General features: G+C 43.3%; 1 long non-coding RNA gene across 1 annotated transcript in view; it reads left to right on the plus strand.

Moving 5' to 3' along the window:
* Positions 1-15,032, plus strand: part of LOC141117638 (uncharacterized) — a 184,545-nt gene that overhangs the window by 157,961 nt on the left and 11,552 nt on the right. Inside the window, exon 2 of the long non-coding RNA XR_012237189.1 lies at positions 5,748-5,948. This is a non-coding gene — a long non-coding RNA (uncharacterized lncRNA). The remainder of the gene's footprint in view (positions 1-5,747; positions 5,949-15,032) is intronic.

Consider the following 15,032-nt stretch of genomic DNA (forward strand, 5'->3'; position numbering starts at 1 on the left):
CTTTACCTACACATTGTTAATTTATCTTAAATGATAGTGTTACCAAACATATAAAAACATAATTAAAAATGTGCAAAAAAAAAAGACGTTGAACAACTGAAACTGATTATCCCACATTCCACATACAAATATCAAATAATTAGTGCAAAAATGTATTATCTAAGATAATAATATAAATATTGTGTCAATATATATATATGATATCTTTTAATATATTCCCAAATAAATCAATAAATAATGTATTCTTGAACATTTCCCCAATACCTGTGGAATACTTATGTGGGGTTAAGAAGGGAGTACCAGTGCTTTGCTTTTTTTGATATTTTTTTAACCACTTGCCTACTGGGCACTTTTACCCCCTTCCTGCCCAGGCCAATTTTCAGCGCTTTCACACTTTGAATGTGCTGTACGCAAACTCATTTTTTTTTATGCTTTTCACAAAAATAGAGCTTTCTTTTGGTGGTATTTAATCACCACTGGGTTTTTTTATTTTTTGCTAAATAAACGAAAAAAGATGAAAATTTTGAAAAAACAACTTTTTAATAGTTTCTTATAAAATTTTGCAAACAGGTAATTTTTCTCCTGACACTGATTGGTACTGATGAGGTGGCGCTGATGAGGCGGCACTGGTGGGCACTGATAGGTGGAACTGATCGGTGACACTGCTGGGCACTGATTGGCAGCACTAATGGGCACAGATTGGCAGCACTGCTGGGCACTGATTGACAGCACTGCTGGGCACAGATTGGCAGCACTACTGGGCACAGATTGGCAGCACTAATGGGCACTGATTGGCAGCACTAATGGGCACTGATTTACAGCACTGGGCACAGATTGGCAGCACTGGGCACAGATTGGCAGCACTGCTGGGCACAGATTGGCAGCACTGCTGGGCACAGATTGGCAGCACTGTTGGGCACAGATTTGCAGCACTGCTGCACACTGATTGGCAGCACTGCTGGGCACAGATTGGCAGCACTGCTGGGCACTGTTGGGACTGCACTGATAATCGGGACAGTTATAATAAGTGCCCTGATTATCAGGGTACATGTTCTTTTTACAGAAGCCGGTTATCGGCTCTCTTCTCCCTTCCCCATCCTGTCAGTGCGAGGAAAAGAAAGTCGATAACCGGCTTCTGTTTACATCGTGATCAGCTGTGATTGGCCACAGCTGATCACATGCTAAAGAGCTGCTGATTGGCTCTTTACCTCAATCTGTGATCAGCAGCGTCCAGAGGACCCTGTGATCACATAGCGTGCTGCCCATGCGTTTCAGTGTGCACGTTCTCGGGAACTGACCAGAACTGTCCGTCCACACTGTAGCTATCATTTGGCTATAGTGCAGTCGACAAGTGGTTAAAATGGGCCTATATCTGAAAGAATCCATCATGCACTTGCCAACAACCTGCTACTGACTTCACTGCGAGTAGACAGTATTGCACATTCCAATGTCCTCAAGCTTTCCAGCTCCCTAAGGCTGAAACATCAGAGAACATTGTAATTGTGCTTGACGATTTAGATTCATGTTTAAGTGTAGACATAAATGCTTGGGTTGCCAAAGTGTTCATGTATATGCTATGGAGGCGGGAGGCAAAAGGGAATTCATCCAGATTTGGAAATGTACTAAATAAACAGGACTTCCTAGTTTAATATCTAATATTTAATATCTAATGAGTGGCTGCCAGCATTAACATGTGTACTACTCACATAAAATGTAATCACAGAAAATAGTAAAAGACAATGACGGAGCCAATGACGTCATCACGTCACCGGAAGTGCCAGATTCCAGGACAGTGTGTGCCAATGTTTTATGCTTCTTAAGGAGCCAGAGCCCACCTGCACATGCTTTTATCTCTATGCACCAATATGTGCACACTCAAACGTGAGTGCATTTTAAGAAGCTTTTAATGAGTCTTTTGCAAGTTTTTATGGTTTTCTCGTGCGATGATGGTTCCTATTTTGTTCCTTTGAGCACATGCACCTAACCTATAAGGAGTGGAGTTTAACACACCAGCTGACCTTCTGAGCCTTACCCTAGAGAAGTATCCAGTGGAGGATTATCAGGATATGAGTTGGTCCCACTCAAAAAGGGTGATGCGCATTAGACCTATATCTATTAGGTCCAATCTTTGAGCTGAGCTGCCACCCACACTGGTGAAGGAGTCACATGGTGTTATAAACAGCATCCAGTCACTGCATGTGGCTTACAGGAGAAGTGCATTTTATCAAGCACACACTTAATATATATGTGAACGGTTGCTCAGATTTATAGGGTATAGGTATGGACACTGATTATATTTATTTTAGTAGGGTGACACCATTACTGTTATATTATCTTTTTTGTGCACATTGTTGTTTTTTAACCACATCCTGCCCGCGCTATAGCCGAAAGACAGCTACAGCCCTGGCTTACTTTTCCGGGAGGGCATACATGGACGTCTTCCCCTGATTGGGCTGATCACAGATCAGGGTAAAGGGCCAATCACAGCTGCCCTTTACATCCTGTGATCAGCTGTCATTGGACACAGCTGAGCACGTGGTAAACACAAGCCGTTATCAGCTTTTCTTTCCTCGAGCTGACAGCATGAGGAGTAAAGAAGAGAGCCGCTAACTGCCTTGTGTTAAAGGTACATCGGCACTGATTATCAGTGTAGTCCCAACAATGCCCACCAGTACTGCCAATCAGTGCCTCCTCATCAGTTGCACCTATCAGTGCTGCCTATCAGTGCACATCAGTTGCACCTATCAGTGCTGCCTATCAGTGCCCACCAGTACTGCCAAATCAGTGCCCATCAGTGCAGCCTCATCAGCGCACATCAGTGAAGAAGAAAAATTACCTGTTTGCAAAATTTCAAAACTATGAAAAAATTTTTTATTTTTACTTTTTATTTCAGCCTTTCGTTTGTTTAGTAAAAAATAAAAAAAAAACTCTATTTGTATAAAAACTATAAAAATGTCATATGGGTACAGTGTTTCATGGCCACGCAATTGTCATTCAAAATGTGACAGCGATTAAAGTCGAAAATTGGCCTGGGCAGAAAGAGGGTTGAGGCTTTTCTCACAATTCCTCTGTATCTTTATAGTATTCATAGAGGGGGACTACATTATTAGTGCACATACACATGTTTACAGTGTATTTCTAAGCCCTAGGGGGTGCATTTTTTTTTTTATTATTTTCACCTGGCAGGTTTTTTTGTTTGTGTGTTTTTTGCACAGTTTATTCACATGGATACTATTTCGAGCCTCTTTGCCCACTTTATGTATAATCGGGTGTCTTGCACTAACACTTTACGGTCACTTTATTGATTTGGAGTAGCACCGCATTGTCTATTACTATTTTTGTAGGTTTGGAAATGGTTTGGCTTGCAATATGGCAACATTTTATAACTTGTTGGCAGCCCCCGAATTGGTCACCAGCAATGGCCATGGTGGCCCAGGGCCCCTCCCATTGTCCTCCTGCTAGGGATGAGATAGGATACACACAGACCTGTTACAGGGAGAAATTCCTCCATCTTAGGCCACTCACATTCTCCTTTCCTGAGGCCCTTCTTCAGAATAAGGATTGACCACATGTTCAGTCTTTTATCCTAGGTTCACATTATACCGTTTCTGCGGGCCGCGTTTGTGCAGGCACGGCAGCCTATTCAATTTAATGGGCTCCCGTGTCTGCATTTCCCGCAGAAGAAGGTGCATGCACTTTTTTCAAAACGTACCCAACATGGTCATTTTGACTGTGTGATTTCCCTGCGGTTCCTGCACTGCGATTTTACATGCGTGGGGAGAGGGTGATATTCAGAATGAATGGCAGCCCCATGCAATTTCAACACAGCAACCTGCGTGTGTTTGTGGGAGTCACTGCGATTCTGCACCCACAGCCAAAGGCATTGGTGTGAAACAAAAAGTCTTAACGATTTTACTGTGACAGAAACACAATGTACAGTCCTTTACATCACCACCTTCATCTCCACACTTCCAGACCCGACATATAAACTATATTACCAAAAGTATTGGTATGTCTGCCTTTACGCGCACATGAACTTTAATGGCATCCCAGTCTTAGTCCGTGGAGTTCAATATTGAGTTGGCCCACCCTTTGCAGCTATCAGCTTCAGCTCTTCTGGGAAGGCTGTCCACAAGGTTTAGGAGTGTGTCTATGGGAATGTTTGACCATTCTTCCAGAAGCACGTCTGTGAGGTCAAGTACTGATGTTGGACGAGAAGGCATGGCTCACAGTCTTCACTCTAATTCATCACAAAGGTGTTCTGTCTGGTTGAGTTCAGGACTCTGTGCAGGCCAGTCAAGTTCCTCCAACTCGCTCATCCATGTCTTTATGGACCTTGCTTTGTTCACTGGTGCGCAGTCATGTTGGAACAGGAAGGAGACATCCTCAAACTGTTCCCACAAAGTTGGGAGCATGAAATTGTCCAAAATGTCTTGGTATGCTGACACCTTAAGAGTTTCCTTCACTGGAACTAAGGGGCCAAGCCCAACCCCCAAAAAACAACCCCACACCATAATTCCCCCTATACAAAATGATTTGGACCAGTGCACAAAGCAAAGTCCATAAAGACATGGATGAGCGAGTTTGGGTGGAGGAACTTGACTGGCCTGCACAGAGTCCTGACCTCAACCTGAAAGAACACCTTTGGGGTGAATTAGAGTGGAGACTGCGAGCCAGGTCTTCTCATCCACATCAGTGCCTGACCTCACAACTGTGCTTCTGGAAGAATGGTCAAACATTCCCACAGAAACACTCCTATACCTTATGGACAGCCTTCCCAGAAGAGTTGAAGCTGTTATAGCTGCAAAGGGTGGGCCAACTCAATATTGAATCCTATGGACTAATACTGGGATACCATTAAAGTTCATGTGCGTGTAAAGGCAGGCATCCCAATACTTTTGACAATATAGTGTAGATTTTCTATGTTTAATTTTATTCCCTAATGGGCCTTCCCCACCTTCAGGCCCCTTTTGCAACCTCATCAGCTGCTATGGCTTTTGTTATGGGAATGGTGATAAGCCTTTCTAGTCAATAGGGAAGCTCACCCTGCAGGCAAATATCCAAAATTTCACAGCTGAAAGTTGAAATTTTTAAACTAAACACCAGACCAGGAGTGTTCTGGTCTCCAAGGGAGCGCTGATGTTTTCATTTCATTCACAGGGTTATTTTTTTTTTTTTTAATTGGATTTTATGCAGCATATTGTTTCTATATTAATAACTAAAGAGACGTGTAAATGAAGAGTCTTCTGGCAAACACGTCCACATTACAAAGCAGCATTATAATTCCTAACAATGAAAAATAGAAAATCACAAGTGTTTCAAACAATCAAGAAACTCTAGAAAACTGTAAACCTTGTGGACAGCCTTCCCAGAAGAGTTGAAGCTGTTATAGCTTCAAAGGGTGGGCCAACTCAATATTGAACCCTATGGACTAAGACTGGGATGCCATTAAAGTTCATGTGTGTGCAAAGACAGTGATTATCGCTAGCGACTATAGCAGCTGCTTGCGATAATAGCAACCGCATTCGGCAGGCTTGTCGATCGATCAACTTGGTACATTCAGCCTGCCCATCAACGGTTCGAATCCCAGCTGGTTCCTGTTGAACTGGCCGAGATTCTAAACGTGTATGGCCGGCCTTATATAGGACATACTAGCTTCACCCTCTATACCCACCTAGGGGAGGGATCTCACACAAAGGAACACTAACTCCTGCTTGCAAACTTATCCTATTTTTATTCCTATGCAGGCCACTAGACAAAGCCAAATTTGATCAGATCAGCAGACCATCATCTCATGTCAATGGACAGCATATTACCTTTACTTGCAATGCACCACAACCATGCAGACACCCCAGATGATGTCTATTCAGGCGAAACGCGTCAGTTCGAGTACTGCCATCACTACTGCGCCTTTGTATGTCCATTCAGCTTTTGACTGCTTCTGAAATGTGAGTGTTCAATTTACCTTTCTTTTATTAAAACATTCACAAAACGATATTGCACTATGTGGAACTTTGTTTCATTTCTTGGTTTTAACGTGTGGGTTTGTGAATCTCCTCTGGCCGTCCCTCTCTCCATCTGAACCATTTTTGCCCGCTCATGAGAACATTCTGCTGACCAGTACTGTTCATAGTCCCTATTGTGATCGTGGTTATCTGGATCGTTGACGGTTCCATATCGCACATAGTGTTTATCACTACAAGCCTGGTTGACTTAAGAGGTATATGCACCTTTAAGTCCACCATCTCTGGTAAGCCTTCATGCAATTGGTGGCGGTCTCCTCACAAGATTTTTCTCCTTTTCAACATTCCTTCTCACCATGTCTCCATTGGTGTTATTTGCCCTTAGAAATGTTGTTCCATTGACTTTTGATGCCATAATTCACGTGGTGGACTTTATTATATCAATTTTTTAGTATTGTTGATACACAATATTTCACAGTTTTATACTTTTTCACAGCTCAATATATTTAAGCGCTGCATTTTTTCCATTTAATGCACCACAACCAGACTGAGACCCTACTGGATTCAATGGGGTTGGATATTTAAATCAACCCCAATATATCTTCTCATGTTGATCAGTGCATATGGTTAAAGTCAACTACTCAATTTCCTTGGGATAACTGAGGAGTAGAAGTTGTCCAGTTATCAAAGAGAATATTTACTTTGCAAAATGAATGTTCCCTTGTCTTAGTAAGCAGGAGAAGCTTCACCTAAGTAAGCAGCCTCTACTTCTATTGTAAATAAGCTTAATTGCATTAAATTATATTTTATTGACTGATAAGAACTCATGACTCCACTGTTATTTAACAACGCTAATTAATGTCGAGTTTTTTTTTTTTACATAATGCTGAAAGCATAAGTAATGAATTCTGACTGGCTGCACTTTGTGTTGTGCTGTGATTTAACCATTCACCTTTTTTTTTTTTTTTTTACGCAAAAGGTCCTCTCACTCCTCTGCCTGATGACACAGTGAGCTGTGGGTTTGGGATACATGTTTTATTCACCAGAGAGTGATATCATTTCTGACAAAAAATTATCTAAGTGTGAGAGGAAGGAAGCTTAAAAAGAACATTGATTTCTCAGCCCCTAGCTGGGGCCGTGAACCTAATAGAAGAAAGGACAGTCCAAGCCTCCATTATGTATATATGAATAAGTCATTCTGTGCATTATACAATGGACCAGGGGGAAAACCAGCATGTAGATGAATGCATCTGCTGTAAATAGCAACACAAAAAATGCATTTATATACACATAGACACAAAAAAATTATATAAATTATATATATATATATATATATATATATATATATATATACACACAGTATTTCACAAAAGTGAGTACACCCCTCACATTTTTGTAAACATTTTATTATATCTTTTCATGTGACAACACCCAAGAAATGACACTTTGCTACAATGTAAAGTAGTGTGTGTACCGCTTGTATAACAGTGTAAATTTGCTGTCCCCTCAAAATAACTCAACACAGCCATTAATGTCTAAACTGCTGGCAACAAAAGTGAGTACACCCCTAAGTGAAAATGTCCAAATTGGGCCCAAAGTGTCAATATTTTGTGTGGCCACCATTATTTTCCAGCACTGCCTTAACCCTCTTGGGCATGGAGTTCACCAGAGCTTCACCGGTTACCACTGGAGTCCTCTTCCACTCCTCCATGATGACATCACGGAGCTGGTGGATGTTAGAGACCTTGCACTCCTCCACCTTCTGTTTGAGGATGCCCCACAGATGCTCAATAGGGTTTAGGTCTGGAGACATGCTTGGCCAGTCCATCACCTTTACCCTCAGCTTCTTTAGTAAGGCAGTGGTCGTCTTGGAGGTGTGTTTGGGGTCGTTATGTTGGAATACTGCCCTGCGGCCCAGTCTCCAAGGGGAGGGGATCATGCTCTGCTTTAGTATGTCACAGTACATGTTGGCATTCATGGTTCCCTCAATGAACTGTAGCTCCCCAGTGCCGGCAGCCCCAGACCATCTGAACCAAATAAGTTTATCTTGGTCTCATCAGACCACAGGACATAGTTCCAGTAATCCATGTCCTGTCCTTAGTCTGCTTGTCTTCTGTTTGCGGGCTTTCTTGTGCATCATCTTTAGAAGAGGCTTCCTTCTGGGACAACAGCCATGCAGAAGAATTTGATGCAGTGTGAGGTGTATGGTCTGAGCACTGACAGGCTGACCCCCCACCCCTTTAACCTCTGCAGCAATGCTGGCAGCACTCATACATTTATTTCCCAAAGACAACCTCTGGATATGACGCTGAGCACGTGCACTCAACTTCTTTTGTCGACCATGGCAAGGCCTGTTCTGAGTGGAACCTGTCCTGTTAAACCACTGTATGGTCTTGGCCACCTTGCTGCAGCTCAGTTTCAGGGTCTTGGCAATCTTCTTATAGCCTAGGCCATCTTTATGTAGAGCAACAATTCTTTTTTTCAGATCCTCAGAGAGTTCTTTGCCATGAGGTGCCATGTTGGACTTCCAATGACCAGTATGAGAGAGTGAGAGCGATAACACCAAATTTAACACACCTTAGACCTTGTAACACTAACGAGTCACATGACTCCAGGGAGGGAAAATGGCTAATTGGTCCAATTTGGACATTTTCACTTAGGGGTGTACTCACTTTTGTTGCCAGCGGTTTAGACATTAATGGCTGTGTTTTGAGTTATTTTGAGGGGGTAGCAAGTTTACGCTGTTATACAAGCTGTACACTCACTACTTTACATTGTAGCAAAGTGTCATTTCTTCAGTGTTGTCACATGAAAAAATGTAATAATATATTTACAAAAATGTGAGGGGTGTACTCACTTTTGTGAGATACTGTGTATATATATATATATATATATATATATATATATATATATACACACACAGTGCCTTGAAAAAGTATTCATACTGTTATGGAAATGATTAAGAGCTCCAATCGAGCCCAAGGTTATCTGCTGCTGTCTCTAATTTGAAAAGTGTTGATATGCATGCATATAAAAGTAAACACTCTGAGACACGCTCAGCGCTATTACTTGTTTCACTTCTAATTTATTCAAGGCGGTGTTAATGTTTTATACACACAAATACGTCATTGCTATGTTAGTCTAATAGGTACATCTCATTGGTTAAGAAGATAAAGAAGATGGAGAATTTTCATAACGAGGTCTGGCTGATCTTTGGTTTTATCTTGTTCCGCGTTCTTCTGATGTGTGGGATGTAGGGGGTACCCGCCATCTTGAGAAAATATAGGAACAGAGCAAACCTGTATACTTATATAATGAGTAAGGAGAAAAATATGTATGCACATAAGAAAATAGACATTTTCAGATTACTATTATTATTATCTACATCACATTCCTTCACAATCCCCCCTAAAATGACTATTTTCTCTTTTCTGTCCCTAATACTAAAGGTCCCATTTTGGCCTGGCCCTTCTCCTCAGCAACTCTTTTAGGCTGTATATAGAATTGGGCAGCAACTGTTCACTTCCCTCCTCAATACAGCTGGAGAGGTGCAGTCAGGCGCTATCTATCCCTAAAACCCTAAAGGATTGTGAGATTATGGACAGGGAGTGACTGTAAGGGAGTGAAGGGTTTGTCATCTTCCATCATAAGGAGGTCCTCTTCTTCTTGGTGGAGAAATGTAGGTGTGCTATTGTCTACAGCTTTGTTCATTAACTTTTTACAAAAGGTAGAATACAGCATACAATCAGGGCTAAAAGAACCAGGATTATTAATACCGTTATCCGTATCTGGGTGAGCACCTTCTGCCACCCACTCATCCAGCTAAAATATTGGTCCCATGGGTCTGTGATACCTGAGTTCTTCTTCAACTCCAGTGACAGATCTTCTAATTTCTTTATAGCTAGAGTAACCTTACCATTTGGCCCAGTATCATCAGGAATGTATGTACAACAGGTTCCCGTTTTTTTTTTGCTATGATTTTACAAAACACCTCCTTTCCCAGCTAGCACCATGTCTAAGGCCATCCGGTCCTGGAATGTCATGTAGGAAGTGGGGGCTAACTGGTCAGCAATTCCCTGGAGGGCATCTTTAGTGTAATTTACAAATCTCTGTTGGTTATAATATGTGTAGTGTCAGGTCACCTAGAGGCTGGGTGACAGATGCACACCGTTGGGATCAGGAGTGCACCGCAAGGTAGTGGACCCTACGGCTGACTGCTGCGGATTGAACCCTGGGAGGTTCAGGGATCAGGTCTACTGGATCACTGACACAGATCCCACTGGGAGCTAGAGCATAGATTCCCCAGGGCGCGGAGTCTAAGAGCCAGCAGGTGTTCACCAGAGCCTCTAGTGGTGAGGATGGACTGCGCTGCAGTCTGGCTCCAGGTCGCAGCCCCCGGGGTCTCACAGCTCACGCTCACACTACAGGAGAAGAGGAAGGAGGCAGCAGACTGGAACAACAAGGAAAGTAAGGTACAAGCCAAGGTCGGTAACCGGAATCAGATGTAGGAAACACAGCAAGTACACACAGAGGCTAACACACAATGGTTGATCAGCACTGCTGGCTTGCATTGCACAGGTTAATATAGGGTTCCCTGATAGGGCCTGGGGTGGGGCCATGCTTAGAGGAGAGGTTACAAAAGCAGTCTGGTGAGGGTCAGCTGGTCTCTAGAGATGAACACATGGAGACAGGTATGCTGATCGACAAACTCTATTGCATAACCATGACATGTAGTTAATCCAATCTACATTCTTGCTGACAGTTGTTATGGGGATCAAAGACTCAAAACCAGCTTTTACCTGATCCCTGGCTTTAAACTCATCAGGGACCCCCCTTGTAACCCCTATGACATGTATGTATACATGAGGATCAAAGCTTCCGGAGAGAGCTGTTCGCTTCCTCCTCTGACTGTGTGGCATACATATATGTCCTTACCGTCAGGGATATCACTGTACCAATGGCATCACCATGAAGGGTCAAACGGACAAGGTACTATGTCACAGTAATCTAAGGTAAAGGTGGTCACATGTGTACCTGAAGAGTTACACTAAAACGTAATTATGTTATCATTTTTGTGATGGCCACTTCCTGGGCCCCTCCCCCCTAGATCAAACAGAAAAAGGATATGCAGCACCCGAAAACACGCTCTCCTGCAGTGATAAGCGTGCATTCAGGTGTTCTTCCTGGCCAACTTGACTGAGGTAGCTGTGGTCAGCAAAACTTGGAATGGACCATCATAACTTGGCTCAAGGATCTCCAGACAGTAGTTAGTGTGTTCCTGTATCTAATTCAGGATCTGGAATGGAAGAAAACACCTGGACATGCATTCAGGTTAATTCTCGTGATAATGTGGTTACATAATTAGTCAACACATCAGACTGTAACTGTAACTGTTGTGGAAAGTAACAACCAAGTCTGGGAGCTGAACCAAACAAAATTTCATAAGGGTATAGGGCATGTTTCCCGCGGGGGTGTGTCTGACACTGAACAGGGCAATGGGCTAACTGTCTGGCCAACTCATGTTAGTCTCTTGGGCCATCTTTAACATCCTGTTTTTAGTGTCCCATTCATCCTTTCTACCTTCCCGCTACTTTGAGGGTGGTATGGGATGTGTAGTGCCAACTGAACCCCCAGTGCTGCCCAAATCTCTTTAGTAAGGGTTGTTGTTAGGGCTGGTCCCTGATCTCTCAATATCAACTCTGGGACCCCAAATCTACATACTATCTCACTCAGTAGTTTCTTAGCTGTGGTCCTGGCAGTCATGACCACTTCCACTAGGGCGTATTCGAATCTGCCACTTCTTGGCACTTGAGAATGATCAATTTGCATCCTCTGGAATGGGGTATAGGGCTTTTGCCAGGTGCTTCTTCTGTGCTTCTTCTGTGCTTCTTCTGTGCATCCTGGATTACATTTGGTGCAGATAATGCATGATCTGCAGAAGCTGTCGGTCAGTGGAGTAACTCTTGGTGCAACACTTGTTGATAAGAGAGTTCATAAAAGTGGAGTAACTCTTGGTGCAACACTTGTTGATAAGAGAGTTCATAGAAGTCTTTGTCAAGTGGGCAGCTCCATGTGCCCATTGCACCACGGCTGGGTACATACTCCTGGGTAGACAAGGCTTCTTGTTGCACTCGAATAGTCCATTTCTGAGAGTTGTTCCTCTCCGTTTCCAGCTTTCCTTCTTATCCGCACTTGTTGTTTCCTGTAGTTCTTTTAGATAAACTCTGTCCACTGGGAAAGTCTGTAAGGTAAGCACGGGGTGGTCTTCTTCTACCACCCTGCTGTCCACTTCCCGTGGACCACCAGCTGTCTGTTTGGCAGCTGTATTGGCTCGATGATTGCCTTAAGCTTCCTTTGAGTTCATTTTGTCGTGTGCTTTACTCAGAATAGTCACTTGGGTTGTGAGAAGCAAGGCATCAATCAAGTTTTCACAGGTGTTCCTGCAGCCATCAGGAATCCTCTGTTCTAGATAACACCATAATCATGGGCAATGTTGAAAGCATATCTTGAGTCCATATGAATGTTGGCTCTTTTTCCCTCTGCCCATTTACATGCTGTAGTAAGTGCTTACAGCTCTGCCTCCTGTGCAGACATCACCAGTGGTAAGGCTTCAGCTTGTAGAACAGTGTTTTTAGTGGTGACCGCGTGTCCTGTGTGGTCATGGGGTAACAAGTCAAGACTCTACTCCTCCTCCTTTCCTTCCTCGAGAAGTGGAAGAAGGGTGGTAGGGTTCAGTGTTTGACAACTTAATAGAGTAATGCTGTCCAGTAGGAGGGAACACAGGAGTCTCAAGTGTCTGGTAGTGGACAAGTGTTTTGGCTGGATCTTGGTTGAATATGGCAACAACGTCATGGGGAGCAAGCAGAACGAGGCAGTGTCCGAGGACCAAGTTCAAAGTTTTGTCAAGCAAGGCTTGTGTAGCAAATCCAGCTCGCAGACACAATAGGCCTCCTCTTGCTACCGCATCCAGCCGACAGGAATAATATCCTATGGGGCGTAGGCTGATGCCGTGTGATTGGGTGAGTACACCTGCAGCATGTCCCAGACGTTCGGATACAAAGAGCTTGAGCGTTTTGTCATAGTCTGGGAGCCCTAGCGCCTGAGATGGCACACTTGAGGGCCTCAAACTTAGATATTTCTTCAGGAGACATCTGGAAGGGGTCTGATTGCAGAGCATCAGTAGGAAGGCTTCTGGAATCCATGCTCTGCACTAGGAAATTAGTCCAAGGAAAATGACAGGTGTTGAGCACCACTGCATTTTGGGCTTTGTGGTTCTGCAGCCCTGGTTGGCAAGATAGCACAACAGGCTTTCTGAGGTGACTTCAACAGGGGGTAAGTCAGCTGCACAAAAGAGAAGGTCATCAACATGTTGGAAGAGAATCACTTCCGGGTGTTCCTCTTGTGATGTGTCAAGGATGATAGCCATAGCTTTTGCAAACTGGCTTGGAAAGTTCTGTGCCCCTTGTGGCACAACTGTGTAGGTATGTTGCCGTTTCTTTCCGTGGATGAATGCAAAAAGGTACCAGCAGGAGGGGTGAGGGTGGACACTGAAGAAAACGTTTGTAAGGTCCACCTCTGTGAGGTATTTTGCAGTCAAAGGCATCCACAGTAGGTACCTGGTTCTCTTTTTAGGATTCTGTTCTTGGGGTTATTGTGGTTTCCGGGGCAATGATGCGCCCTCTTTTAGCTTGACTGAAACTGGTGGCACCTTTAAGTGACCGTTGTCTTCCGGTCCTGTGGACCATAGGCACGCAGGGATTCTGTCAAGTACTTCCTGCAGTATTGAACTTGAAGTTTTTTTTTTCTTCATTAAGTGCCATCAGGAAAGGCTGAGAACACAAAGCAGATGAGTCTTCTAAAGATAGGGGAGTATGTAACTTCACCCCCCCTTCAGGCGTGTCCTGATTGAGGCCTGTAGTCCGGGCAACACATCAGCTCCTAGTAGATTCAAGGGACATGTAGAGGACACCATAAATCTGGCAAGCAAATCAGGAAGTGGACTGGAGCGGGGCACCCCATCCATTCCTACGCAGGAAACATCAATAGTGGAAAGGAAAGAACTATTAGGCAGGTTCACCGCCCTCAAAACACTTTTGGCTGCACCCCTGTCAATGAGGAAAGTGGTAGGTTTTTCGTCTGGGACATCTTGGGGCTCTGCATTATTTTCTGAAGTGACCCCGTTTCCCACAGTTGTAACAGGTGATCCTTTCCCTGGTATTGAGCAGTGGTGGTGGACTAGTGTAGGCGGGATCTTCGTCATGGGTTACCATGAGGGGAGTTGTTTTTTTTTACCTTTTTGATTTTCTATACCTCTGGTCACCAACAATAAATCAGACATTTTCATTGAATGGTATTCAGGGCGGGCCACCATCAGGCCTTTTCTGATATCCTCTCTGAGCCCTGAAACAAAAGCAGTTGATAACATGTGTGTGTGTGCCTTTATGAGTCTAGCATGATACTTCTTCACAGACTCCTCTTTATCTTGTGTAATATCTTGGATTTATAGGATAAATAAGTGTGGCGCTAAATAGTTATGTGCGTTATTGGGCAAAGCCTGACAGAATGGAAATCCGTGAGGACAACAGCTCAATAAAGTGTATTTAATGAAACACCAAATAACTTGTGTATAATACTAGTGAAAGTAATGTATAAATGAATAGGGGAATGTGTGAATAGATTAATCAAAAACTCTAGTGTGCGTTGGGGATCAACAATGGTAAGATCAACTCACTATAAATAGTGAGAAGAAGTAAGTGGAGAAATTCTTCCCCAAAATCTCAAATCAAAAAATGATAAATTAAACAAAACTTGTGAGTAGTGTAGTGACACACATGAGAAATATAAAAACATGAAGCACCATAGCAACATACATTGCTGTCACGACCAAAAGTCCAGCAAATAATTATAGATAACTGGTATAACTGCAGTCCAATGATAAATAAAAAGATCTGTAGCTGTCAAGATGAATGGTAGAAAGGCCTCAAATCCGGGGATGGCGTCCACAGGATAAGGAGCCCTGCATATATATGGACGGGATAGGCAAAAATACCCTTACCGGCAATGGTGGAC

This window comes from Aquarana catesbeiana, linkage group LG13 (assembly GCF_042186555.1).
Source record: "Aquarana catesbeiana isolate 2022-GZ linkage group LG13, ASM4218655v1, whole genome shotgun sequence".
NCBI classification, from domain to species: domain Eukaryota; kingdom Metazoa; phylum Chordata; class Amphibia; order Anura; family Ranidae; genus Aquarana; species Aquarana catesbeiana.